Below are 27,190 nucleotides of genomic sequence, written 5' to 3'. Positions count from 1 at the left end.
GATTGATGCTCATGATGACCACTTGATTGTCTGGTGCAGACTTGATTATTTACAGACCGACGCCATATTGCTGGAATATTGCTGAGTGCGGCGTAAAACTAAACTCACTCACTCACCTAGGGCTGCGACGTTGACAACCCGGTCAGCAGATGGTACATATGGTTTAAGGCAGCAAGTTGCGATTTGCTTTACAGTTTTTTTTCCAGACACACACTAGAAGAAAAAAACCCGCTGAATTCAACAGCAACCGTCCTTCGAGATATACTCGACATTTCCACTTGTTGGAATGTCAGGTGTTTTGAAATAATTTCGCGGGAACTCCCTACGAAAAAAATGCATGACGTCATGGGGGATACCCCACTTATGCGACCTTGACCCGTAATTTACATCTCTTTTCTACTTACACGAGTTCATGGACTCGACTTGATAGTGTCAGGAATGCTTATGACAGAACGTAATGGCGTGTGTTCGGAGGTAAGAATTGACAATACATGCACCTTGTCACCCCTCGTTTTGCTTCGGTGCATTTGATTTCAGGACAAAATGACACATGATTTCCATTTTTTGCGCGAGAACCCAAATATGTCAAGCTCAAGATGGCGGACAAGACTTCCTGTCCCACAGTGGGACTTATATTCATGTGCGAAAAGAGTCGACACGTTCCTCACTGGCATGTCCAACATCTTTGACATATATCCAGTGCTTATCCATCATGTACCCAAATATTATGGCAGATTCATTGGTTATTAATGACAGGGGGGCTTTCCTTAGAGCGCATTTCCCATCGCGAGGATGTGTGACACACTTGTCAATGTCAGGCGTAGGATTAAGATGTGACACGATACTCGTCAGTTGCATGACACCGATATTTACAATGTATTTTCTCACGACACAAGGTTGTTAAGATATGTTCACAAGCACTGCTATTCGGAATTACTTGTATATTCGATCTCTAATGAAGGTTTAATTTCAATGTAACTCTCAAACGAGGTTACACACGTGGTCGAGAAATTGGAAGGTGTGTCCACTCGTCCGGTGTTGCAATATCTTGTGTACATAACCATGAGTAGGCGGGGAGATTTGGCGGGTATAAATAGCTTTTAACCACATCCTATCACGCATGTAGAATACTGATTTTTGATTGAATGTGACAAGATATGAATAAAATATGAATATTATCTGATGCTGATTATGTCACACAGCTAGTTTGTGCCTTTCATTGCTTATGATTTAAAGTTCACACAATGAAGAAAACATTGCCTTCAGCAATTATTTCAGATGAGTTAATATTTTTGTACATTATTGGAGGTGTAAATGTATCATATTCACTGAAATAAGTGTAGTAATTGCTCAGTAAATTGACACTGGGGGACGTTTGGAAACAGTTACATTTGTTTGGTCGGTGATCAAACAGTAAAAAGTGAGTTTCAAGAGTTAATGAATCCACATTTTCCTATCAGGTTCTATGCGTTTAAAGATAAAATGAACAAACAAATGAGGAATATCATATGCGTGATTCATCTTTGTGTGGGGCACTGATTAAACTTCCTAAAGGATCAGTCCAGATGGTCAGGTGGTGCTTTCTGGAATTGGATGCTTTATATGGCCAGCATAGTACCTTCAACTATGGTGAAACTGAATACAATATTGACCTTAATCATTTATTCAGTATACAGTGGCAGAGGTGCCAACCACTCAGATTTTGGAGGAGTTGCTCTGATTTTCAAAATACAAAATTCACTCTCCGATTTGTCAATTTAAAAACCCTTATTTTTTTAGAAAATGCAAAAATGTTTATAAATTCAGAATGTTTAAAAGAATTTTAGTAAACAGCCATTTAAATATGTTCATCGGAGTTAGATATTATCTTGTTAGGTCTCCCCAGAAATTGCATAATTCCAGTCTAACTCTAAAGATTTCCATAGCAGAGTCTCCTCACCATCACTCATCAAAGGGGCCCAAGCTTCCTCTCAGGCTCACTCCAACTCGCATCATCAAGACTTGTGAATTGCTTTTAGCAAGACAGGACTCCACTTTCCTTTTATTCAGGATTGGTATCTCTGCATGGGGACTGTATGAAACGTCACTTTCACTGATTGTTGGTTGCCATATCAACAGAACCAACAGCAAACACACTGCTGTGAGTTATGTAATCCATCAGTGGAAGTTACTCTGTTCTGTGGAATTATTCCTGTTTCAGGGATGCATACTGAAATTTGAAAGGAGTCATTTTGACATGATCTAACTAGCATGCACGATATGCAGTATGATGCTATACTGTGATCATTTCAAATCAGTCAGAAGACTCTAAGTGGATACGCTGATTACTTACAGGGTTATATTGGTCTGAAATACAATACTTATGATTTATGTTCCTTATGCGTGAATTTATGAGAAATTTTAACAAAATTTTAAGATGGTGCAATTTACATGATTTGTAAGTATATTAAAACGTAACTTTATTTGATCATATATTTTTTATGTGGTTTTGAAAAGACTGTTAGTTGTATGATTATATTGACTTCTTGTGGTCTTGTAATTCAATACTGTTGGCTTGATGCATTTGAGGTGCAATGAGGTTGAGATAAAAACAATTCCTGGTCATGCAGAAGACCGGGATTGAATTCTCTACACTCTTGTGAAGATCTGGGTTAGATTTGATCTTCAGCAACCCATTCTTGTCGTAAGAGGCATGAAGGTGTCAAGTGGTTAGACTCTCTGAGATGGTTCACACATGTCATCGTATCCTAGTTGTGTAGGTCGATACTGATGCCATTGGTCATTGGATTGTTGTGTCGAAGCTTGAATATTTACACTATTGCCATCGCTAGAATATTGCTGAGTCAGTAACCATCAATACCCTATACTGGCACTGTGTGTAAATCCCATTTCTTGTTTTCTATGTTGCATTGCAGGGATAGTGCTAAAACTATTGTAGTATTTGAAAAGCTCACTCTTTGTTGCAACTGATGAGTCTCAAATGGGCTTACTGATGGCGACTTAGGGTGTCTACTCACAGAACCTACCTCTTCCCATAGTATTTTGCAATATGTCTCCACTGACTGAGTACGCTTATGTCAGCTTGACAAGTCTACACATTGTCTAGTCAGATCAGTCGTTGTGACTGTTTGATAAATAGGTTGAAATACCTGGCATTAGTTTTGTTATTGTCAAATTAATCGCCAAGATTAATGATTCCTGATAGCAGATCCCCGAGGAGCTGTCCATACCACTGTTCATATTGCTGTCCCTATCTGGAGCTTGTGTTTTCGACTGACATTATCAATACCAAGGTGGGCGTACCGGATGTTCCCCATCACTGTGCCAAGTGTGGTTGACAAGCGTCTATTGCTCAGGACCTAGTGTTTACAGCTTGTTGATAACATTATATTGTTATCTGTCCCAGGAGTTTAAGTCTTGCCTAGGCAAATTGGAAATGAAAATTACCATGTTTGGGATGTTCTGTTGTTTTGGAAGCTGACATGATAAGGTACTTAGTTGAAAATACATCCCTTTTGTCATTTTTGGCAGATGTCATGTCTACATGGCTACAATGTCATGAGTGACATGTGACTTTCTTAAGATGGACTGTGTGGTTGAACTGACGTCAGTTCAAGATTATTACAATTGAAATAGACCCATGAAAGTCAATCAAGGGTAGAATAGGCCTTCAGCAAACCATGCTTGCCATAAAAAATGACTGCTTGTCGTAAGAGGCGACTAAAGGGATTGGGTGGTCAAGCTTGCTGACTTGGTTGACTCGTCATTGGTTCCCAATTGTGCAGATCAATGCTCTTGCTGTTGATCACTGGATTGTCTGGTCCAGACTCGACGCCTTATAGCTAGAGTATTGCTTAGTTCAGCGAAAAACTGAATTCGCTCATTCACTCACTCAGTCACTCACTCAGTCACTCGCCGTTGAGATAATGTCTAATGAAATGCCTCAAATTTATGGAATTCTACAAGTGTATTGTGGTATACTGGTGGTTGAAAAGTGTGTTGTGGTAGACAGGTGGTTGAAAAGTGTATTGTGGTATACTGATGGTTGAAAAGTGTATTGTGGTGTACTGGTGGTTGAAAAGTATATTGTGGTGTACTGGTGGTTGAAAGGTGTATTGTGGTGTACTGATAGTTGAAATGTGTATTGTGGTATATTGTTGGTTGAAAGGTGTATTGTGGTGTACTGATGGTTGAAATGTGTATTGTGGTATACTGGTGGTTGAAAGGTGTATTGTGGTGTACTGGTGGTTGAAAAGTGTATTGTGGTATACTGGTGGTTGAAAGGTGTATTGTGGTGTACTGATGGTTGAAATGTGTATTGTGGTATATTGGTGGTCGAAAGGTGTATTGTGGTGTACTGATGGTTGAAATGTGTATTGTGGTATACAGATGGTTGAAAAGTGTATTGTGGTGTACTGATGGTTGAAAAGTGTATTGTGGTATACTGATGGTTGAAAATTGTATTGTGGTATACCGGTGGTTGAAACATGTATTGTGGTTTACTGGTGGTTGAAACATGTATTGTGGTATACTGATGGTTGAAAAGTGTATTGTGGTGTACTGGTGGTTGAAAAGTGTATTGTGGTGTACTGGTGGTTGAAACATGTATTGTGGTATACTGGTGGTTGAAAAGTGTATTGTGGTATACTGATGGTTGAAAATTGTATTGTGGTATACTTAGTGGTTGAAACATGTATTGTGGTTTACTGGTGGTTGAAACATGTATTGTGGTATACTGATGGTTGAAAAGTGTATTGTGGTGTACTGGTGGTTGAAAAGTGTATTGTGGTGTACTGATGGTTGAAACATGTATTGTGGTATACTGGTGGTTGAAAAGTGTATTGTGGTATACTGATGGTTGAAAATTGTATTGTGGTATACTTAGTGGTTGAAACATGTATTGTGGTTTACTGGTGGTTGAAACATGTATTGTGGTATACTGATGGTTGAAAAGTGTATTGTGGTGTACTGGTGGTTGAAAAGTGTATTGTGGTGTACTGGTGGTTGAAACATGTATTGTGGTTTACTGGTGGTTGAAACATGTGTTGTAGTATACTGATGGTTGAAAAGTGTATTGTGGTGTACTGGCAGTTGAAAAGTGTATTGTGGTATACTGATCGTTGAAAAGTGTATTGTGGTATACTGGTGGTTGAAAAGTGTGTTGTGGTAGACAGGTGGTTGAAAAGTGTATTGTGGTATACTGATGGTTGTAAAGTGTATTGTGGTGTACTGATGGTTGAAAAGTGTATTGTGGTGTACTGATGGTTGAAAAGTGCATTGTGGTATACTGGTGGCTGAAAGGTGCATTGTGGTGTACTGATGGTTGAACAGTGTATTGTGGTGTACTGATGGTTGAAAAGTGTATTGTGATGTACTGGTGGTTGAAAGGTGTATTGTGGTGTACTGGTGGTTGAAAAGTATATTGTGGTGTACTGGTGGTTGAAAGGTGTATTGTGGTGTACTGATGGTTGAAAGGTGTATTGTGGTATATTGTTGGTTAAAAGGTGTATTGTGGTGTACTGATGGTTGAAATGTGTATTGTGGTATACTGGTGGTTGAAAGGTGTATTGTGGTGTACTGGTGGTTGAAAAGTGTATTGTGGTATACTGGTGGTTGAAAGGTGTATTGTGGTGTACTGATGGTTGAAATGTGTATTGTGGTATATTGGTGGTTGAAAGGTGTTTTGTGGTGTACTGATGGTTGAAAGGTGTATTGTGGTATACAGATGGTTGAAAAGTGTATTGTGGTGTACTGATGGTTGAAAAGTGTATTGTGGTATACTGATGGTTGAAAATTGTATTGTGGTATACCGGTGGTTGAAACATGTATTGTGGTTTACTGGTGGTTGAAACATGTATTGTGGTATACTGATGGTTGAAAAGTGTATTGTGGTGTACTGGTGGTTGAAATGTGTATTGTGGTGTACTGGTGGTTGAAAAGTGTATTGTGGTATACTGGTGGTTGAAAAGTGTATTGTGGTATACTGATGGTTGAAAATTGTATTGTGGTATACTTGGTGGTTGAAACATGTATTGTGGTTTACTGGTGGTTGAAACATGTATTGTGGTATACTGATGGTTGAAAAGTGTATTGTGGTGTACTGGTGGTTGAAAAGTGTATTGTGGTGTACTGGTGGTTGAAACATGTATTGTGGTGTACTGGTGGTTGAAACATGTATTGTAGTATACTGATGGTTGAAAAGTGTATTGTGGTGTACTGGCAGTTGAAAAGTGTATTGTGGTATACTGATCGTTGAAAAGTGTATTGTGGTATACTGATGGTTGAAAAGTGTATTGTGGTATACTGGTGGTTGAAACATGTATTGTGGTATACTGATGGTTGAAAAATGTATTGTGATATACTGGTGGTTGAAAAGTGTTTTGTGGTATACTGGTGGTTGAAAAGTGTGTTGTGGTATACTGGTGGTTGAAACATGTATTGTGGTTTACTGGTGGTTGAAAAGTGTGTTGTGGTATGTTGGTGGTTGAAAGGTGTATTGTGGTGTATTGATGGTTGAAAAGTGTATTTACTTCTACATGCAGGCCAAGTTCAGTTCCCACCTTCTGTTTCTGTTTCTGTGAGCACCATCATGGGTAACGATTGAAAGGGACACAACTATTGCAACATACTTTTGCGACCGACTATTGCAATTGATTTTCTCCTTGATTTGTCTTAACTGATGTCATTTCCCAAATAAATGGATAGCATATATGGAGCAAAAGAAATGCTGAAGTAGGTTCAGTCTCTTCAGTAACTGACACGAAACTTGATACACAGATCAAGTAAACAGTAAAAACGTAAATATCCAGACATCCTGTATTTTGTACTACCCTGTCTCAAGGGACGTCAGTTACTAAACTATAGATAGTCACAGTAAAGACTCACACATGCTATCAGAGATGCCAACCTCTATGATTTTATCGTAGTCAACCTATGCCAATATGATTCCACTAGAAATTTGAATAAAATGCATTAAAATTTGGATATATAGACAAAAGGATGAAATACATTTTCGGACTTCACGTACCTTCCATTCATCATATTCAATGACATATTTGAACTAAAATGATTGCAAGTAACAAATGTACTTTCAGTGAAGCTGATTTCAATATCTTTGCGATTTGACACATTTAGCTCCTGTGGAAATAATTTAACCACATGACCATAATATCATGATTTTTTTTATTTAGTTGACAGCTAATTTTATTGTCAAACTACTAATTTTGAACGTTGAAACTACTATTTGCAACACTTTTGAGTTGGCATCTCTGTACTGTTGATGCATCGATAGTTTATCGTTTCTACCATCTATGGCTGAATAAAAAAACTGAAATGTTTCTCGGGCATCGATGCGTTACCTTTATTTTTTTGTGAGCGTACAACTTTTTATTGCCATTTCAAAAAAATTGTTTTCACTTGGCCGCATCCCGATCATCCATTTTTCCACTATAAGCAAGAATGAGTGTGACTGAAGTTACTATTCATTGTAACGTGCTGAACTTCCCAACTGTATTTCTGAGAGAAAAAAGTGAAAATGTGTTCCTCCTGCTTTGATTTTTTTGATAAAATTTTTTGAAGAAAGTCCTACCGCCCGAGAAACATTTAATTTTATTATGCAACCTATTAATATTGCTATTGGGGATTCAACAGTTACAGTCCCTTGATAGTTCGATGCGTTGTTACATCGTTAGTACCATCCCAGTGTTCATGGTCTTGCAGAGGTCACAGAAGGAGTTAATGTCTGAGACCTGCATCACTTAAAGCCGTAATAAAACTGGAACACTGAATACAACAGCGTTAAACCAAACTGACTGACTCACTCGCATATTCCACTTTCATGATTGAATTCTGGCATGCTTAGATTTTATTTCAGATGCTCTCATCTTGATTATCATTGAAAGTTATCTGTGCATGCAAAGTCACATACATACTTCTAGTCTGTCTCACAGACAGTGAACCATATTATTTTCCGTACAGTCTAGCCCCCATGTAATGCTGAAGCCGTAAGTGATGCAAGTCTAGATTCTCCCAGATTTGAATCTCTAGTCTCCCTGGGGCGCCTTTTCAATTTAAATGAGTATATTTTTTCAGTGAAAAATATATAATCAGAGACTGAGCGTTAGTCTAACGCACATCTAACTGTTGCGATTATTTCAATCAACATAAAAGTATCTTTGTCTGTATACCTGAACTTGCTTCTGATAACACAGTCAGTCCATGTGACAGCGATGAGCATGTTAACACTGATACCATTGTCGGACATGCACCAGCATCCTCGTGTGCATAATTATAAACCTGACAGCGAGTTCACTTGTACTTTACAGCATTCATCAATTATGTATTTCACACCTTGATCAAATTCATGGATTGAATTAGTGGACATCCAACTGAGTACAGCTGCACACTTTTTGCGTCACGTGCAGCTGTGCACAACACAAGTGCAAGTGGTATTGTTTCAGGTTCTGCAACTGATAAAATTTCTCCTCATCACGTGGTTGTGTAACTTAGTCTGACAGTGACATGCAACGTGTCCATTGAGCAGCGTCCATTGAACTTGCAATCTGTTTTTGCGACAAGCTGTAGGTCCTTGGTGCAGTAAGTGTTTCCTTTTGACATGCAGTGTGTTCAGTGAAAAAGTGCTCTGTCCAATGAACATGTGTAATTAGAAAGCATTCTGTTTATCAACAAAGCATTCTGTTCATGGATCATGCCTCCAATGTTTCTTTGTGTTTTTGGTGATGAAACCAGGTTTGCAGCTTGTGACCAACCTCCTGAGGCTTATGTTGTATTGTTTTCTGATGTTCAGCCTGGCATGTCAATCTTTGAGCATAGCATAGCTATCTGATGTCACAGTTCAGCTGAATTTCATGTTATGGCAAATGCGTGAGAGCCTGTTTGAAAGTCCTGAAATGAATTCACAACTGTTTTTTATTCCCAATCCATTATTTACAACTTTCTGCCAAGAAAAATGGGATATTTTTATCAACAGCTTAAAAGAAATCTGTTCTATTCCGGACTTCGTTCATATGTTCTTCAGAGAAATGTTTACAAAAACATATCCGTGCTGCGGGATTGTGTCGAGGTTTGGACCAGTGCCTACAGTGTATTCATGTGCTGTGTTTTCAGTCACTTGCATGTACAAAGCTAGCAGGTGGAATTACTTTGTAGAAGAAACAAAGATGTCATTCTTGGCATCGGGAAGTGGGCTTGTATATTCTTCATTGTCAGAAACTACGGGCAGACACATTATTGAGGGACAAAGATGATTCCAAACTCATCTCACAGGAAGTTGGGAACGTGTAGCCTCCCAGCCTCCCACCATCCCCTTCCTCCTTGCCTCGTCCCCATCTCACTCCTCCTGCCTCTTTCCCCCACCACCCCCTTCCTCATCCTGGTCTGTGCCACCGATTGATGCTCTCATACCTGTTGCTTTGCCATCGTCAGTGGCATGCACACCACGATTTCTTCTTGGGAGTCCGTGTTCATTACAAGTTATAATTGTCTGCCTCTTTAACAGTAATGAAGAAATACGTGGAAGAATTTCATTATAGACATGATAGGATGGAATGTGTTGATGTTTATTTGATGTATGTCGGTATGTGGCTTGTAGATCTATCTGGATTTGTTTTGTTTGTTCCAAGTTGATGTTATCAGAGATTTAGAGGAGCAATGCTTCGATAGTGTTCTAGGATATTGGGCACTTTGTTCTTCATTTCAACAAACAGAATACAAGCTGAGTTAAAGGTCATGTTAGCTTTTTGAAAGGATTGAACATGAAAAAGGAGATGAGTTGGAGTGGTCCCCCTGCGGGAATTTACAAACATCGGCAGCAGCTGAGGATATGTTCATTTTCATACAGAAAATTATATAGTCAACTTAATCCATTTGTTTCTGTACCTATGAAGATCCAGATTTGACTTGATCTTCTGTAACCCATGCTTGTTTTAAGAGGCAACTAACTGGGTCAAGTGTTCAGGACACGTCATCACATCCGGGTTACTTAGATCACTGCTTATGATTTCAATCACTGGATTGTCTGGTCCATACTTGATTATTTACAAACTGCCATTATATAGATCAAATATTGTTAAATGTGGTGTTAAACAACAAATCAACCAGCCGAACCAACCATTTGTTTGGGCCGTTTTGTCAAGTCTTGGTGATGGATACCTAGGTCTTAGAGTGATCCATATGATCGAAACAGATGTCTTTGATAGACAGGAAGAGCAGGGTGTATATGTGCCTCCATCTTTACTTGTTTCTTTCAATTATTTTTTTTTAATGTTATTATATTTATTATGTTAAGAACTTAAGAAATAAATCGACCCTGGACCAGTCAATTGATGTGATTGTTTTAAATTAAAAAGATACAATTGACCCTCAGGTCCTCTCATGTTGTTTTTTAATCTAGATACCTCATTAATCTTTGCTGTTATTTGTTTGTTCAGATCCCTTATCATGTTGAGGCATGACACACTTTGCAGATAATCAAATTGGAAAGTCATGATGATCTCGGACAGAGTTAGTCATTCATCATATGACATATTTTTTATGTAACATGATGTAGTGTTTGTGTCCTCAATATTGTAAGTGCACTTTAATTCAAAATGTAGAGTGAAAGATGGGCTGAAGGCATTTTTGATGCTTGAAACAAGTTGTGTTATCGCAATGAATATTGTATGTTCTGAAATCATCCAGGGTTTGAACAATCTTGAAAAAGTCTGGAATTTGGGCATTTGGCCTTAAAGAGTGGAAAACGACTTGAAAGTGTGGAAAAAGCCTGGAATTTTGCTTCCCGTGTAGCTGCTGTTTATTCTTTGTGTGTGTGTCTGATGAAATACAAGTTTTGGTGTTACTTTACATTCAGAAATGTTCATGTACTACCGCAGATAAGCAGACACTACCTAAAATCATAATTTCAGATTAAACTTAGCAGTGCTCTGAAGTCTTGCTTGTTATGATTTTCATTAGGATTACATATATAATTGCTTGTGTTATTGGCCTAAATTTTGCCCAGAAAAGCCTTGAAAAAGCTTTGGAAAATCCTCAATTTTTTTTCTTTAAATTCTGAACATACCCTGTCATCTGTAAAGAACTACTTTTTTCTTTCTTGTCATTTTGTGTGCATTAACAAAGATAACACGGACATTTGGTAAATGATTCTAACTGATTATTTTCAGTGACGATCAGATGTAATGGACCAATTATCAATCATGAGACTTGAACGAATTCCCAAAACTAATGTTTATAGACAGGTACCTCACTGTCAACTTCTACTAGCCCTGTACAGTGCAGATAATTTACTTGAATCTCCACATTTCAAACATTAATTACAAGTGAATGTTGAAATCTGAGCTTTCTACCACCAAACAATCTGTTCTGCCTACATAAGCAGTGATATGTAAGGAAATCCAATGCAGCTTGCCAGTATTGAGTTACATTTGCAAGAGGACTCTCCAGAATAAACACACAGTAAACCTTGCCAGTGAAACCAAGTGTCCAAGGGTTGGGGAGTGAGAAGTATATCGAGGAATATATATATATTATCATCAATGAACACGCATCATAAGGAAGGGCTCAGATGGTTTCTGAGAAAGTTCTGAAAAGGGTTCCATGTGGTGGAAAGGTTTGATTTGATAAGGTCAGAATTACAAGCCTATCTCATGTAGTACGTAGTGCAGTATTCTCTAGAAATACAAGCATGGCTGGTGGTACATCCCAGATGGCATAGAAGAAATCTGTGTTTGCTCTGTCAACAGATACATGTTTTCGTAGAAGTGGTATCTCCCAAGTTGAAACAATCTGAAGATTAGGTTTATTATGATGACTTTGTCTGGTCTTTTCTTGGCTTGCAGCTAAGGAAAAAATCAAGAGAATAATGAAGGTTTTACTCAATTACACATGCTCATTTTTTAGTCTTTGAAACACGACTCCTCCTCCCCCGGGTGGGATGACATGGAGAATGTTGATGTTGGTTTCGTGGAAATAACATTTTTCTGATTAATGCTCCAGTTATGGCAATAATGCTAATAGTGGTGTGGATCATTGGGACGTTTTTGTACGTTTTATAAGAAGCAAAGATTTTGAATCATGTACAGTCATCCCTCACAATAACACACTTCACGGTACCGCAAAGTCGGTTAAACTGCAGGGTAATCCCTCGCTCCTGTAAAAAAAAGTTGAAATGCGATCAAACCCCTCCACGAAATCGGAAATAGCTCATCAACAAATCCGCTGTTACGGTCAGGAAAATAACGTATACTAGTGAAATTCAATGCGGATGGCAACTGAATACGCTTAAAACATACAGATTTTTCTCAAGAATAATTATACCAACAGTGAAATATCGTAGTAGATCTAACTTGTAAAAGACAAGACGTACCATCAGTTGAGTACTTACAATGTTTCCTGTGAAACAATGAGTAAACAGTCATTCGAGAACGTATGGTGTCACACAACACATTATTTTCATTAAATTTAATCCCATTTTTATTCATTAAAACTGTTGACGGAAACAACGGCGACACTATGGCATTACCTCATTCCATACGCGTACATCTTCCGCTTACCACATTCTTGAGGGTCCGTTTTTCACGCCTACCTTGATAGCACCAATTTCACATTATTCTTAGCAATCACAAACGGATTACATCCTCATAATCCATGGACTACAATACCCGTGTTATTGACTTAATGAAGTCAATTTTAACAATTAAATGGCCAACGTTTTGTTTTTGACAAGCACAGTTGCATGTACTGCGGGAAGTCAGCGGTGCTTTGTCAAACTGTCGTAAAATGTATCCAGACAGGTACGGCCTGTGTTCATTGTTATGCTAAAAATGTTTGCAGAAAATATGCATTTTATACCAATCCGATAACAATATATAATATATCTGTTACAATAACTACTTTATATATAAAATACTCTGACAATGGAATAGAAATTTTTTGATGTAATATTATCGGATGGTTTTGAAACTGAATCACCAGTACTTTGGACCAAAACTTCTGTACACAGCTGATCGCTATTTCCGGCTTAGTTGAATAACATGTAGCATTACAGGAACAACAATTAAATTATCATGTGATTTTTGATTGCAACTTTCCCGTACATATGTATGTTTTTATTTTTTGTTTACTTTCTCGAGGCACAATACACAAAATAGCAGTTTTGTTATGTCCTTGGAAAATACGATTTTACTTGGCCTTTGTTCCACAAAGGGAGAGGGGATCATCTGTGGAGCCCAAAACCTGCGTTATTGCGAGGAATGATTGTATCTGAGGGTTTCTGGGAATCATCCTCAGGGGTCCTGGATTACAAAATGGGGGTTCTGTTCACTCAAATATTTTTATCAATACTATGTTGAGATATTGTGATTCAGTTGCTGTATTTATATTGTGTATCACGGTCACCACATAGTTACAGTTGCAAGTAACCCGGCTAGTAAAATACTCAGTGATAACTTATTTATGCTTGATTGAAGTTTTTACAAGTTTCTATGGACTTTTTCTAAGTCTCTGCAGCCATGTTAATGAATGTTGTTGCGTCCACTATCAATTTTGCTAATAGAACACAGGAATTTGTGTCCTGTAAATGTCTAAAGAAGTGTATTTAGTAATTATGAATGTGCTGAAAGGGAAGTTGTACTTGTATTGAGAAGTTGTTGGTATTTCATTGATGTGAAATTTGCAAATTATGCAATTTGTACAATTTCTAAATTAAACAAAAACCAACAGAACAAAACGAAGAGGAAAATCTGAAAAAAGTGATGTATACAATTTTTTTCTATGATTACTCATTGGTATTGAACCAATCATCACTTGTGAGATGTCAAGCAATTCCTAACAATTTTCACAGATCACTCTGCAGTGTTAAGCAATATAACATTACCTGTAAACTATTAAGTGTGGGCCAGATGATCCAGTGGTCAATAACATGAGCAACAATCCATATGATGTGATGAAACACTGTCAAAATGATCAGCCAGTCACTTAGTCACACTACAAAATCCATAAGTTGCTTTTTAAACCATATCGATTGTTTAGGATGCAATGTCACAGTGAAGCAACTTTCAGGCAGAAAATGCTCATTGTTTTACTTCAGAGTTCGGTGGCAATTGTAGCAAGCCTTGATGTGCGTTATCTTTTCAGAAGATAAGACTTTGAGTGTGAGAAGATTAAACGTTATAGTTAAGGCTTTTCACATTCAAACAACATTGCCATTGAAAGATGTGACTTTAATTTTAAGAACACAGGAACTTTCCTTACATATAAGAGACAATATACTCTTGGTGCATTCATGCAGTTGTCTTTTCCAAATCTAACAACTTAAATTACAGATGGAAATTGTAAGTCCTACTTATTAAAATTTACAACAGACTTAAGACAAGAGCTGTTGCAGTTACCTGAAGACAATTCTTCAGGACGCCTTATCAGTTGTCTCCTGAGGGCTGACTGTAGCCGCTCTCATTTTGCTAAACAGAAATATGTGCCACAACAAGGAATATGTGTTTAATACCAGATGGTATCCATTAAAAAATATTTTGTGTTCATCAACATTTATATGTTAGCGTGCAGTCTGTTGTAGTTGTCGGTGAAGGTAGACAACTCTCTGATTATTTTGATTGTCCCACTGGTGTAAGACAAGGATGTCCACTTAGTCCCTTGTTGTCTTCCATATTTATCAAAGTGTGAACCAGACCATTCATTAATTAGGGGTGACCAGCATGGCCAAATTAATTAGTGTGCTATTTTTGTCTGCATTTTGGGAGTAAACCGCAGATGACTGATTGTCACCAGTATTCTGGTAACTTTTATCAGACATATGTATTTCAGTATTGTTTCTGAGGATTGGTATAATGGGTAACAAAATGCACAGTTTAATTTGCACCTCTAATTTGTCAAGGTGATCATGGTAAATATGTTTCAAACAGCATGCTCACCTGCAACTTTAAATTAAAGAAATGTTTAAATTTGAATTGTTCTGCTATTAACTGTTATTAACTCGCTGTGATGATTACACAATGCTTTAGAAAGTGGTCAAATGTTACATGTGTCTTATTTGGGATTAAACTCTCTGTTTTGAAAGTGAAAGTGAAAACTATAAAAAAAAATATATATATACAATAGACCGAGACTGTGGTGCAAGAAACATGTTACATGTTTCACAACATAACCATGTATTATGTCAGAAATCCTAATAAATATTTGTTTATTCAAAGCTTGCACTACTGAATGTATACTGTACATCACAAGAAACGCAATTTAGTTTTGAAAAAATGAAATCTCACAAAAAATGTTCATGTTTATGTCTTCTAGTTAAGAACATGACCATAAACAGATTTGTTTCTTTTGCTGTACAGTATATATATCTCTGCACAGTCGTGTCCCATGTGGATGCAACAAACCCACAATTCTGGGTTTGAATTCTGGTGTGACTGATTATATTTCTGGGTTCGTTGGTACCAGCTGTCAGTTCCCATGGCGTGGGTTTCACCAATGGTAAATGTCTGCATCACTAACGGCTTTATTCTCATACTGGGCTCATGTACACTGATATAACTGGAAGGAGTTTGCCAAATAAGAAATTGACACAGGGGTTCAATTTTTTTTTAAAAAAACCCAAAAACTTGTCCTGACTAATTTTCCACTTGCCCTGATTTTATGACACAATGTTTGATGGTAATATTTACTGTACCATTTATCAAAGAGTGAGAAGTTTCATAGAATGATAGCTCTGCTTTGTTATTATTGTGAAATGTATTATTTATTACAGCTATGTTATGAGCAGATATGAATTGGAATCCAACTTCATTTGCAGTTTGTAACCATAAGTGGAAATTATCTAGTAGTCCACAGACAAGTAAGATACCATTATTTGATTGCCCGTAATGAAAACTGACTTATCCCGGGCATCGGGTGATGGGATTGTTTAACCCCTGTGACATTCATATGTTCCTGCCTTTTTGGGGGGCGGTGGGGTAGCCTAGTGGTTAAAGCGTTCGCTCGTCACGCCGAAGACCCGCGTTCGATTCCCCACATGGGTACAATATGTGAAGCCCATTTTCTGGTGTCCCCCGCCGTGATATTGCTGGAATATTGCTAAAAGCGGCGTAAAACAGGACTCACTCACTCACTCACTCACTCACTCCTGCCTTTTTTGTGTGAGTTCTTAGTGCTGTTCATAGCTTCCACGTAAGTCATTTAAACAACTGTTTCTTGTCAGAAAGTCAATAAAGGATATGATATAATCAAACTGCCATTTAATGGGGAATTGTCCAGTGCTGCCAAGTTATATACATAGAATTTCTGACTTCACATTTGTCATCTGGCTTAGTTTGCCAGATTAGATGTCAGTGTTATGAAAACATTTGAAATTTAAATTCCGTACTTCATCCACAGAACCAGGCAATTTTATTCAGATTACTTGAAAATATGCATATGCACTGAATAACCTTTCTGGTTTCTTCTGATCCATGTCTTTCTGCAGAAAGACCTCATAGCAATAATTACTCTGTCGATAATTCCAGTACAGTTCCAACCAAAATATTGTATAGCCATATTGGTGATAAGAACATGAAAAAAGCTAATCAATACATTGAGATCAATACATCCATACTGAGTTTCTTCAAAAACCGTTATAAATCAATCATGTGGTTTCTACTAAAGACCGAAGCTGTCTTTTAACTTTTTGAGCCAAAATTACCAGTAATGAAACTGAGCCTCCCATAGTGTTCGCTGCACCCTCTGGTATCCTATTGATCCACGAAAATAAATAGTCGCAACATCGCCTACTGCGATAATGTAGGTTGTTCCTACCAGTATGGCTGGATCGCAATCATAGCTTAATAGGGATGAGGAGGATGACGTCGAATGAAACAGCATCACTGCATGAGTCCAATTACCTCCATTTTCTGAAGTTTGGTTAAAGGGTTTATCAGTGATGGTACCGTGAAGGATGGTTCCCCCTTCTTGGTGTAAGTTTGGGGTATGGAATTGTAGTGTATTAGTGTAATTGTTTGAAATGCATGTGCTTGAAAGGTAAATTCGACTTAATGGCGAGGGTAACAATAGCTATTATGAAAGCGGGGATGCTATGTGCCAGGACGATGTTCTCATGGGAATATCTAAGTGGGGATATTACGGCTGTTATCTCTCGAGTGGCTGACACACAACGTTTAACCCAGCTGTTTTCAAGTTGTGTTCTGATAAAGGAAATACGTAAAAACATTGTTATCGTATGGTTTCAACTCATGCAGAACTATCTCAGATGCTGGGTCTGTGATGAGCTGCATGATTATCGCTTTGGTTAATTATTTAATTTTATGTCTGAAAATGGGAGATCGATTTTTAGGAAATCATTGATTTCAGTAGTTTTTGGAGACAGCTGGTCCAATGTGTAATGTTTCCTTGACAACTGGCATTGATGTAATTGGTTTTGTTGTCATTAAGTGCTCGGTTCATTAATCCATATTTTTACACACTTCATTCTGACAATATAACAGGTGTTGTAAATGATTCTAATTTTAAACTATATTCTTACTATAAAATAGAATTTGTCAGTCAGCTGAGCATCATTTTAAAGTGAAGTGATTGGAGTCCAATAACGATGATAATTAATATGTTTAATATATCTAAGCCGAATGGTTTGTTTTGGAAGTGAAGCTTAAACCAAGTGTGAACGAACATATTAATTGTTATGACAAAACCGTGAACTAATTTCACATGTTTGAAAGGGACCACTGTTATGCTTTGTGTGTGAAAAAAACATCAATTCTATCAAGGTATTCTTTGTGCAGTAACTGTTTTGATTATTAATAATGGTGGGTGTGTCAAAGCATTGATGGTAATTATGAAACACAAATTGCTCACTGTAACGAATTGTAGCCAGCCCATTGCACATTAACACATAACAGTAATTTGCTCGCTCTTTGTAAATTGATTCATGTTCATTATATGCAATTCAGGAATTATTAGTGGTTAATTATAATTGGTGTTATTATGAAAAATTGTCAATAGCCCGTTTTATAAAAATTAAGTATTTGATGCCCCTCGAAGATTGCTGGTTACTTGATTTTAAGTAAATGTTAAAGTTGTCATTATTTTTGTCTCACTTCGTTATGCAGTGCTTAGATATGCTGTAAGTGTTGTCAATTTCTTGTCTTTTGAAACGTGACAATCGGAAGTGAGTCAGTTTCACAGCTGGAGATTTGGAATGTGTGATCGTCAGTGTTTGATGAGATTTGTTTCTATTCTGCACACCCAACTTGGTGATTCAGATTATCGCTGTTGCAAGTTACAACAGAAATGTACAAAATCACTCACCAGAAATGAATCATTTACATTCTCATGCAAATACAAGCAGAATATGTCTGGATGGCGTCACCATTTTTGTCTGGGAATTCCAGTTAATAATTGATCCGATAAAATCGGATGCATTGAGGATGGCTACAAAGACGTCAGGGACTACGGTGTCAATTCCCTTGATTAAAATTCACAAATCAATCAAGTGTCATTTATTTGAATACCAGACCAAAACCGTGTCGTAACTTTCACACCTGATTGACAATACCTGAAATTAACACCTTCATTAATGCTGTCATTATCCCAACTTTTCCCGTAATGACATGCTCGAAATGAAATTTTAAATTTGAATAAATTAATGCTGCCATGCAGCCAATTATCGATCCATTCTGTCTGGGAAAGTTTAAAACTGCAAAGAGTCCTTGTATATTAAAATGAGTCCAACAGTTTGGTAAGATCGATCGTCGATGCTCACAATGTGCACCTGAATTTGAAAGTAGCGCCAGGCTGATATTAATGCGGGTTTTGTTCAGACAATTCATTATCCAGCCTTACAGCTGTGGTTATGCAATTGAGAGTTGATTGACTCTTTCCGTATTGATTGGGTCACAACAATGCTATGGAATACGCAGTAGAGAGCGTTACCCGGCTGGCATCAGAATCAGCTATGGTTTGGGTTCCTTCCAACATCCACTGTCAAAAGAAGGATGTACTTTAGTGTATTGTAATCACTCGTCTTGAGCACGTATCAATGGATCTATGGCTGCAGTCTGTTGTGGTGAGCATTTTCTCTGTTACTTCTTAAGTGACATTTCTCTGTTTGTGATATACATGTTATGTTCAAACTGTTTTGATCTTCACAGGTTAAAATTCTGGTGCTTTTGTACCATCTTGGTACTCTTGTTTATAGTCACTCCTGTCTTATATCATGACAGTTAAAATGGATGAGATTGTGATGTAGACTTTTATTGTGTGGGTGAAATAGATTATATTTGATATAAATGTCTTGATCTTGGTTTGGTTATTGATGATGCCATTTTTTACAGTAAGTTTTGTGTTTTCGTGTGATGGGTTATACTTTTTCATATACTATCTTCCTGCTAACACATGCTGAACAGGTAGACATTTTTATTTCTTGTGTTGTTCAGAGATGTTTCTGAGAGACAGTTCTTTTCTGAAATATTTTGTTTTTGTGATAGTATTGTTTTTTTGTAAATTGTGTTTTGTTTGATGTTGTCATTGTGGGGAGTCTCCTGATTTGTACTTTTGTTAATTTCTGGAAACATCCAGCCATGTGTGGTAATCTTGATAGCACTTGCCTCTAATGCAGGATTTATCCAGGATCTCTCAACACCAGTGATAAGACAGGATGTGAACAGGGAGAGCAGCAATTAACTCAACATAACTTAAGCATCACTGACTATATAAATGATTGGTTGGTCTCTAAAGTTTCTGTAGTATTTTATGTTTTTCAGAAACATGTGTGCAGGATATCCATTTGTCTGGTAACTGTTTCTGGGTTTGTCAACATTATATGATCTGTGGTCAACCAAAATTATAAATGTCTGACATTTGCGTAGGGCTTACCTTTGTCCTTAAACTTTGTCTTGTTACTGGCATATGGTTTGACTTGGCATTAAACTCACTCACTCACTCATTCACTCACTCTGATTTTCTGTAACTTACTCCATCTCTCTCTCACTCACACTCTCACTCTCCTTCACTCCACTCACTTTTAGAGCTCGCTCAGTCACTCGTTTCACGAAACTGGCCAAGGAATGGAAGTATTTTTTTAATGACTCCCCACAGCATGAGCCGTGTCGTGCAATGGCGACCTTGAAAGAGTCTAGATAGCCAAGTGATTGATTGAAGAATGGTACATTTTTCTTGCCGTTTTGCTGCACGGTATTGTGATGTGACCTGAATGTTGACTTGCAACATCCTTGAGTCGCGGTGTGATGATTTGACAGGAGGGTCTGAATATAGATCTTTGTTTATAAGGCTGAATGTGAAGATCTGAATGTGTGGGTCTGAACCCATTGTTCACAATATGCAGGAAACATGGACCTGGTCAGCATCTGAACCTATATACTTGGATTTTGCAAACACTAGTGTTGGAAATTCAGAAAACAAATCCACTATGATCATAGCAGCACTTTCGGTGAACAATTATCAATTATAACTGAAATACAGCCAAGTCTCATTAATCCAACATCTTGTTGGAGTAACGAGGATGTCGGACTAAATAAACGAGGTTAAAGTGTGTTTATTCAATTTGTTACCGTCAAAAGCGTTGGATAAAGCCGATTGTCGGATAAACGGAGGTTGGATTAACGAAACTTGACTGCACATATACCTTTAACGTAATCATCAATTTTAAGGGTTTCCCCCCTCCAGGTTGATTCTCCTGAATGTTTTTTTTAGTAACTAAAACTGACATGCAGTGAAATTCATGCATCCATGCAAGACTGGAATTGTAACAAAACAATGAACATCTATAAGATTTACAATGAGGATAGCTTTACGCTGTGGAGGGCATGTTTGTTCATAAATATTTGCCCACTTCAATGGTTAATTTACTTCATTCATGTGTCTTATACTAAAACAACAACATGCTGATTAATCGAAAATAGGTTTTTCACAATCGATAATCATTTTTAATCCCTCTTTCGATCAATGTACAGTTATTTTCGATCATCGGAACATCACTTGCAAACACTGGTACTTCCGCCTCAGTTTATGATCCAAGTTGACTTTTTGAGTTGTCAGATATTTACATGTATGATAGCACCCTGCTATGAACCTGATAAAGACTTGGGATACAAGCAATGTTGTATTATCACTGTTGACAGTGGGATAGACTTGTCATTGTGTACTAGCCGGTCCATCTCGATTTGCTAACACAAAGCAGATAATCACTGTTTGACTGGATGATACACTAAATCTATAGACCAATAAAGCTGCAGTGTATGTTTGCTGATGAAGAAGATGATTCGAATACAACCTGATTAATGGCAGACAAAATGTCGCTGTATTTGTTTTCATGGGAAAATGATAAATGATGCAAATATTGCTTTTCTGTTTTCCATACACCTCTATCGATGTCAGTATTAGATAATGGGAAAGTCTGTTGATGCTGAATTGATGATGTCTTGAAATGACATGCAACACAAACATTGCCATTTTGATGAAGAGCAAGTATATAGGGTTGATATATATAGGAGATAATTAAAGTCTGCTGTCAGCTTTGTAGAGTAATTAGAGTCTGGATATATGAGACCACTGGCTGCTGTCCTTAGTCATTGGCAGCTACCTATAAGACTGCTGTTTATCGTAAACAGTTGAAATCTTGAAGTAAGACCATGGTCAGCTTTCCTGTGCAGTTGGTGTTGGGATATGAGATATAGGACTAGTGGTTCCACTGGTTTTTTTTAAAACCCTTGGACATTGTGACCAACTAGCATTTCAAATGCCAATCATTTGTAAATTTTACCAGTCAAGTTATCACGCTCATTGTGAGCAAGACCTTGCACCTTGAAAATCAGCAATGTAGAAGGTATCACAGTGTGTTAGTGTACCTTGATAGCATTGTGAAAGTCTTTTTAGAGGAGAAATAAAACTGACAGGGGTGATTAGAAAATTAATTTTTAAATTTGCCAGACAGAATGAACAACTGCATTTGAAATTAACAAACATTCCAATTTTGTATAGTCCACTGTAACGGGTAACGGAAACACTGAAGATCGTCTGGTTATATATATGACCAGGGTTAGTTCCCTTGTGTAGTACACCTGATGGCTATCCTGAACGTTTAGTAACGGCAGTGGAGTAGCCAAGGGGTGAAGTATTCACATCGAAGACCCAAGATCAATTCCACATATGGGTACGGTGTGTGAAGATCATTTCTGGTGGCTCCCACCATGATTTTGCTGGAATTTTGATAAAAGTGGAATCAAGGCATACTCACTCACACGCCTTAGCGGTTAGGATTTGCATGTAAGACCACTTGTAGTTAGGCTCAGCAGTTAACAGTGGTGATGAAAGCCATTGTATCTACCTTGAACAGTTCACATCTAGCTATAAGCCTTCTCCTTTTGAACCTAATGAACTCTGTTACATCTGTATCTTGTTCCTGTCCTGAGGGCAAAGGATTGATTTAATCATAAATGGATAAATTTGAAATGTGAGAATCGACTGCTAGCATTTGCACCTCATACATGTTGTGCAGGAGGTAGTACCAGTTCGTGTTTACCGATATTCTGCCTGAGAGTAATCAGCACTGTGGATGTAGCGAGTACTTGTGCTTCCTGCGAGTGATTTACTGTGATTTACTCTGATCTATATAGGGATACAAGTGGGTGAAGCTAACACGAAACCTACTTGGAGAGATGAATGTCAGTTTGACTCAAATGTAGCACTGATTAAACAAGAAATTTAATCCGTTGGTGCTTTTACTGAACTCGATCACTTTATCTTTTTAATTTGTTTGAGAATGTAAGCTTTACACGTAATATAGGTAATTAATTTCCATGTCTTGAATGTGGTTTGGTATCTGATAATCCCAATATTTCTTTTAAACAATGAGTTTAGCCAACTTGTTTTAGCATAAGGTCCCCGGAACTGATCATGGGAAAGATTTCTGGGTTTTTTCAATCACTGTGCTAGGCAGTATTCCAGCTATATGGCGGAATCTGTAAATAATTGAGCTGGACCAAACAATTCAGTGATTAACAGTATGGCCATCAGTTGATGCAAAAATGGGATACAGTGACATTTGTCAGCCAAGTCAGTGAGTCTGACCACCCGATCACATTACTTGACTTTTATAACAAAGCATGCAATGTTTAGACCTGTTTTCATCTGTGTTCATATTAAAGTACTATCAAGGAGTGGAGATAAGAGTTTCAAGAACTGTATATTAAAGGACACCCGAGTGTGACATATGACTTTAATCTGTCATTCATAATCGGTTCTTTGCCTACATATGACTATTGTTGAGCTGTATAACTATGTGAAAGAATGGGTGTTCTTTTGAACTGTACTGTGCCTGATATGTTATAGTCGTGCCAAACAAGTTCTCTTACTCTCTTTTTAGCCATATGTCACTGTAACATTTCTGAGGATATCAAAACCTCACTCACTCACTCACTCACTTATATGAACCTACGTCAGTACACCAGTAGACATTCTTCAAAGTTCAACATTTTCTTGTTGATTCCCTTTCCCTTGTCTATCAACTAACATCTTTCTCATGTGAGAAGCCATATTGTTCCCCAAACACAAAGACGTGTGACCCTGTTTCATCCTAAGATGTTCTGTAATCAGTAGAGCAGGCAGTGATTTTGGTGACGGGTGACTTGCGAAGATTGCAGGAGAGTCTGGGCGAAACTAACGATGATGAAGATGAAACAAGCGTGATATTGATCACGCTAATGGCGCTCATGTATGTAATTTCACCTGAGACAAGTATGTAATCTGACTGCTATTAACGAGGGGACAATCTGCCGTTTCTGGTTTGCATCAGGCGAGTATATATAAAAATATAGTATGTAGTGGGTTGCGAATGCTTTTACAGCTGTGATTTCAGCGGCATAACAGCAATAATTGGAAGATAGAGCCCTGATGCTTTATAAAATCACTAGTACGTTGACGATATGCATTGGTGCCATGTACTGAAATATACGACCACCCTGATGCAGTGACTGTAGATGGTGGCGGGAAACGTGTCATGAGTCATGATGGATCGTGTCCGATAGACGCATTAATCGGCATAGACTTATACATCTTCATAGACTTATCAATCTTTTTAGCCTGGTTGAGTCTGGTAGACAAATCAATCACTATGGACTTATTTAAGTCATTTTATTGTCTTGTGTTCCTGACATGGATGTATTAAGTGATATGACGTATATCAGTGTAAGGACAGTAGCAGGCCTGTGGTTTAAGTGTTCGCTCGTCATGCTAAAATTGCAGGTTCAACTCGTATGTGGGTAAAATGTCTGAAGGCCATTTCTCGTGGAATCCACCCAGGTATTCCTGAAATATTGTTTACAACAGCATATGACAAAACTCACTCAATCAATTACCTATCTGCCCACTGACTCACCACTCACTTACTTGATTGTGATGATCTTGGGTATTGTCAGATTTGAAGTCACCAAAATTGGTGAATTTATATAAGATGTCACATCTTTCAGCAAACATGTTTTTGTGTTTACTCACCAAAATGATATACATATCAGACAACTTCAGTTAGTACTTTCTTCCCGCAAGAACATCCTTGATATATCCAGGGTATACTTTCTGATAAATCTCTACTATACCCTGGATGCATCTATGGTTCGACCCAATAACTTTATTACCTCCCAATGCTTGCTCACGTTGGCATTCTCACAGTAGCCAATCGGCTAAGCCGCTGCTAGAACTGAGCTTGCCAGTGTCACTAAAGACACCGGTTGCAGCAGCGAAAGTTTGTTTGCAGTGCGACTCAGATTTTGGTGAATGATACAGACAACTTGACAGGACTGAAACTTTAGAAAAAAATTTGTGCAAGAACTCCTTCTGTCTCTGTCAGAGAACCTCTGCATGGCTTGTGTTACCAAGTTAAATCAGATAATTTAGAAAGCTACAGTGAGTTGTGATTGCTACACTCCCCTTCCCAGCGTAGACACCTGATTGGCTAAAAAGCCAACCAAGGGAGATAATGAAAATTAGCGGGCTGAGCTGAGATGCATCCAGGGTATGGTGGAGTCTTATTGGAACATATATACCCAGGAGATATCGAGGATGTTCATGGCATGCTATCGTATAAAACAAATGTACTCACTCATTTTGGTTCACAAACATTTCCGTTTCATCTCGGCTGACTTCTGTAACATCAGGATTATCCTTTGATCTGGTGCAATTAACACTTCCATTAGTGACATTTTGTGAAGCCCTTCAACCCAAAGCTGCAATCAGAAGCACTTACCAAATTCAACATAAGGCCATTCACCAACTGGCAAGTTCTGTCCATCTGAAAACAAGAAAATTTTTGAAGTTTAATTTCCAATTAAGTAGTTAAATGCTATCATGGTGTTTATTTTTGTGATAATATAGATAGGAAATGTTGGTGTTTTTAATTGTCAGCTGATTTTGTTAATCTTGCCACGTTGATTTATCTGGTATGTTGTGAAATCATTCTCGTAATTCCACAATTTTTTTTCTGAGAAGGTCATCGCAATCTCACAGACTTTGAAGAACTCGCATGCTTATGTACCTTGAAAAATTCTGTGCAAATATTTCACAGATATTATTCATCTGAAATCATTATTGTAAATAATGTAACAAAATATTCCATGAGACAGTTTTGAGTTATGTAGCATAAGAACATAATGTCACTGTGTTTGGATGAATGCTTGAACAAAACTATGCCATGGCTGAACAAAAAGAAATTTCAGAGTGCACTCTTTGCTGGCACAGTTGTCAAATCTAATTACACCCTAATGGTGCTTGTTAGAAAAAATAGAATTTCATGAGTAACACTCGTAATGTGATGTGATATCATGATGAACAGATACTAACACGAAGAACTGTCCTTGATGAGGAGGCTGGGTTCATCGGGAGTGCATGTTCTGATAGCGGCCATCTTTAATTTAAGCTAGCATAGATTTGGGCTTTCTAATTTTAGCCTTTCCTAATTACAGATAGCTTGAATGAGCTTCCATCTATCTTTTATCTCCCCAAAGACCTTCCTTGCTATACTACATGCATGTTTTTGGTGAAATCTGTGACAGAAGTGCATTGAGTGGAGCTTGAGGCCGGGAAATTATGGAATGAGCTGGCAACGGTGATAAAAGGATATGTTGAAATTCCTACGTTTGAACTGGAAGTGTAATGACTTTTATCATGAAATTGATTGAAAATCTTCAAGAAGCCCATCATGAAAGGAATGTAGTCCTTGTGAAAGGCTTCATTAAGCTTTTACGATCAGGCTCAATGCATTTAATCATAAGCTTATTGTAATTGACCTCAGTCCATGTCAAGACCTGATGGATCCAGATGGATGCAGATAGATTGGAACTTCCAGGAACTCTTGTAGAGGAAATTTTTCCTGTATCACACAAAAATACAGGGAAAATATGATGGCTATTTATCAATAGCTCAAAGCTGTAGCTGTAATATTGGGTTGCTTCCCTTGTGTGTACCCGGATTCAGTGTTTGTTGGCTTGAATCCAACATTAAGATCATTGATGGCTTGAGTAGTTGATGATCAGACTGGATGACTGCAATGCTTATGTGTCTGTCTTGATGGGGCACCCTAGTAGTTAAAACGTTTGTCGTCACACCCAAGGCCTAGGATTGAATCCTACATTTGATTCCCCACGTGTACAATGTGTGAAGTCAATTTCTGATGTCACCTGTGGTGATGTTGCAGGAATATTGCTAAAAGTGGTGTAAAACCCAATTCTCACTGACTCACTCACTCACTCACTCACTCACTCACTCACTCACTCACTCACTCACTCACTCACTCACTCACTCACTCAGTAATGACTAAGTTAGCAAAGTGTTTAGGACAAAATCACTCTCTCATCTTTTGAACCCGAAACAAATGGGACACATTTAGCTTTGAATCCTGTTTAAAATATCCATAGTATCTGTTTTCATTTTGGGCAGTCAAATAGTGGTATCATACTTGTCCGTGGAATACTAGATAATTTCCACTTATGATTTCAAACTGCAAATAATCTTGGATTTCATTTCATATCTGGTCATAATGAAGCTATATACAGTTAGCACGAATGATCTGGTACCACTAGTAGAGAGGGGAATTATCACTCTTCGATAAATAGTCCAGTAAACATTAACATCATGCATTGTGTCATAAAATCAGGGCAAGTGAAAA

General features: G+C 37.8%; 1 protein-coding gene across 2 annotated transcripts in view; it reads left to right on the top strand.

Moving 5' to 3' along the window:
• The first annotated feature begins 373 nt into the window (after positions 1-373).
• Positions 374-27,190, top strand: part of LOC137281695 (tyrosine-protein kinase Fgr-like) — a 111,575-nt gene continuing 84,758 nt past the window's right edge. Inside the window, exon 1 of one of the 2 annotated variants that reach the window (XM_067813107.1) lies at positions 374-474. The gene's annotated coding sequence lies outside the window, so the exon portion shown is untranslated. The remainder of the gene's footprint in view (positions 475-27,190) is intronic. The other variant, XM_067813104.1, reaches the window with a different exon arrangement.

Source organism: Haliotis asinina, chromosome 4 (assembly GCF_037392515.1).
Source record: "Haliotis asinina isolate JCU_RB_2024 chromosome 4, JCU_Hal_asi_v2, whole genome shotgun sequence".
Classification (NCBI taxonomy): domain Eukaryota; kingdom Metazoa; phylum Mollusca; class Gastropoda; order Lepetellida; family Haliotidae; genus Haliotis; species Haliotis asinina.
This window is presented reverse-complemented; position numbering and strand designations above follow the sequence as displayed.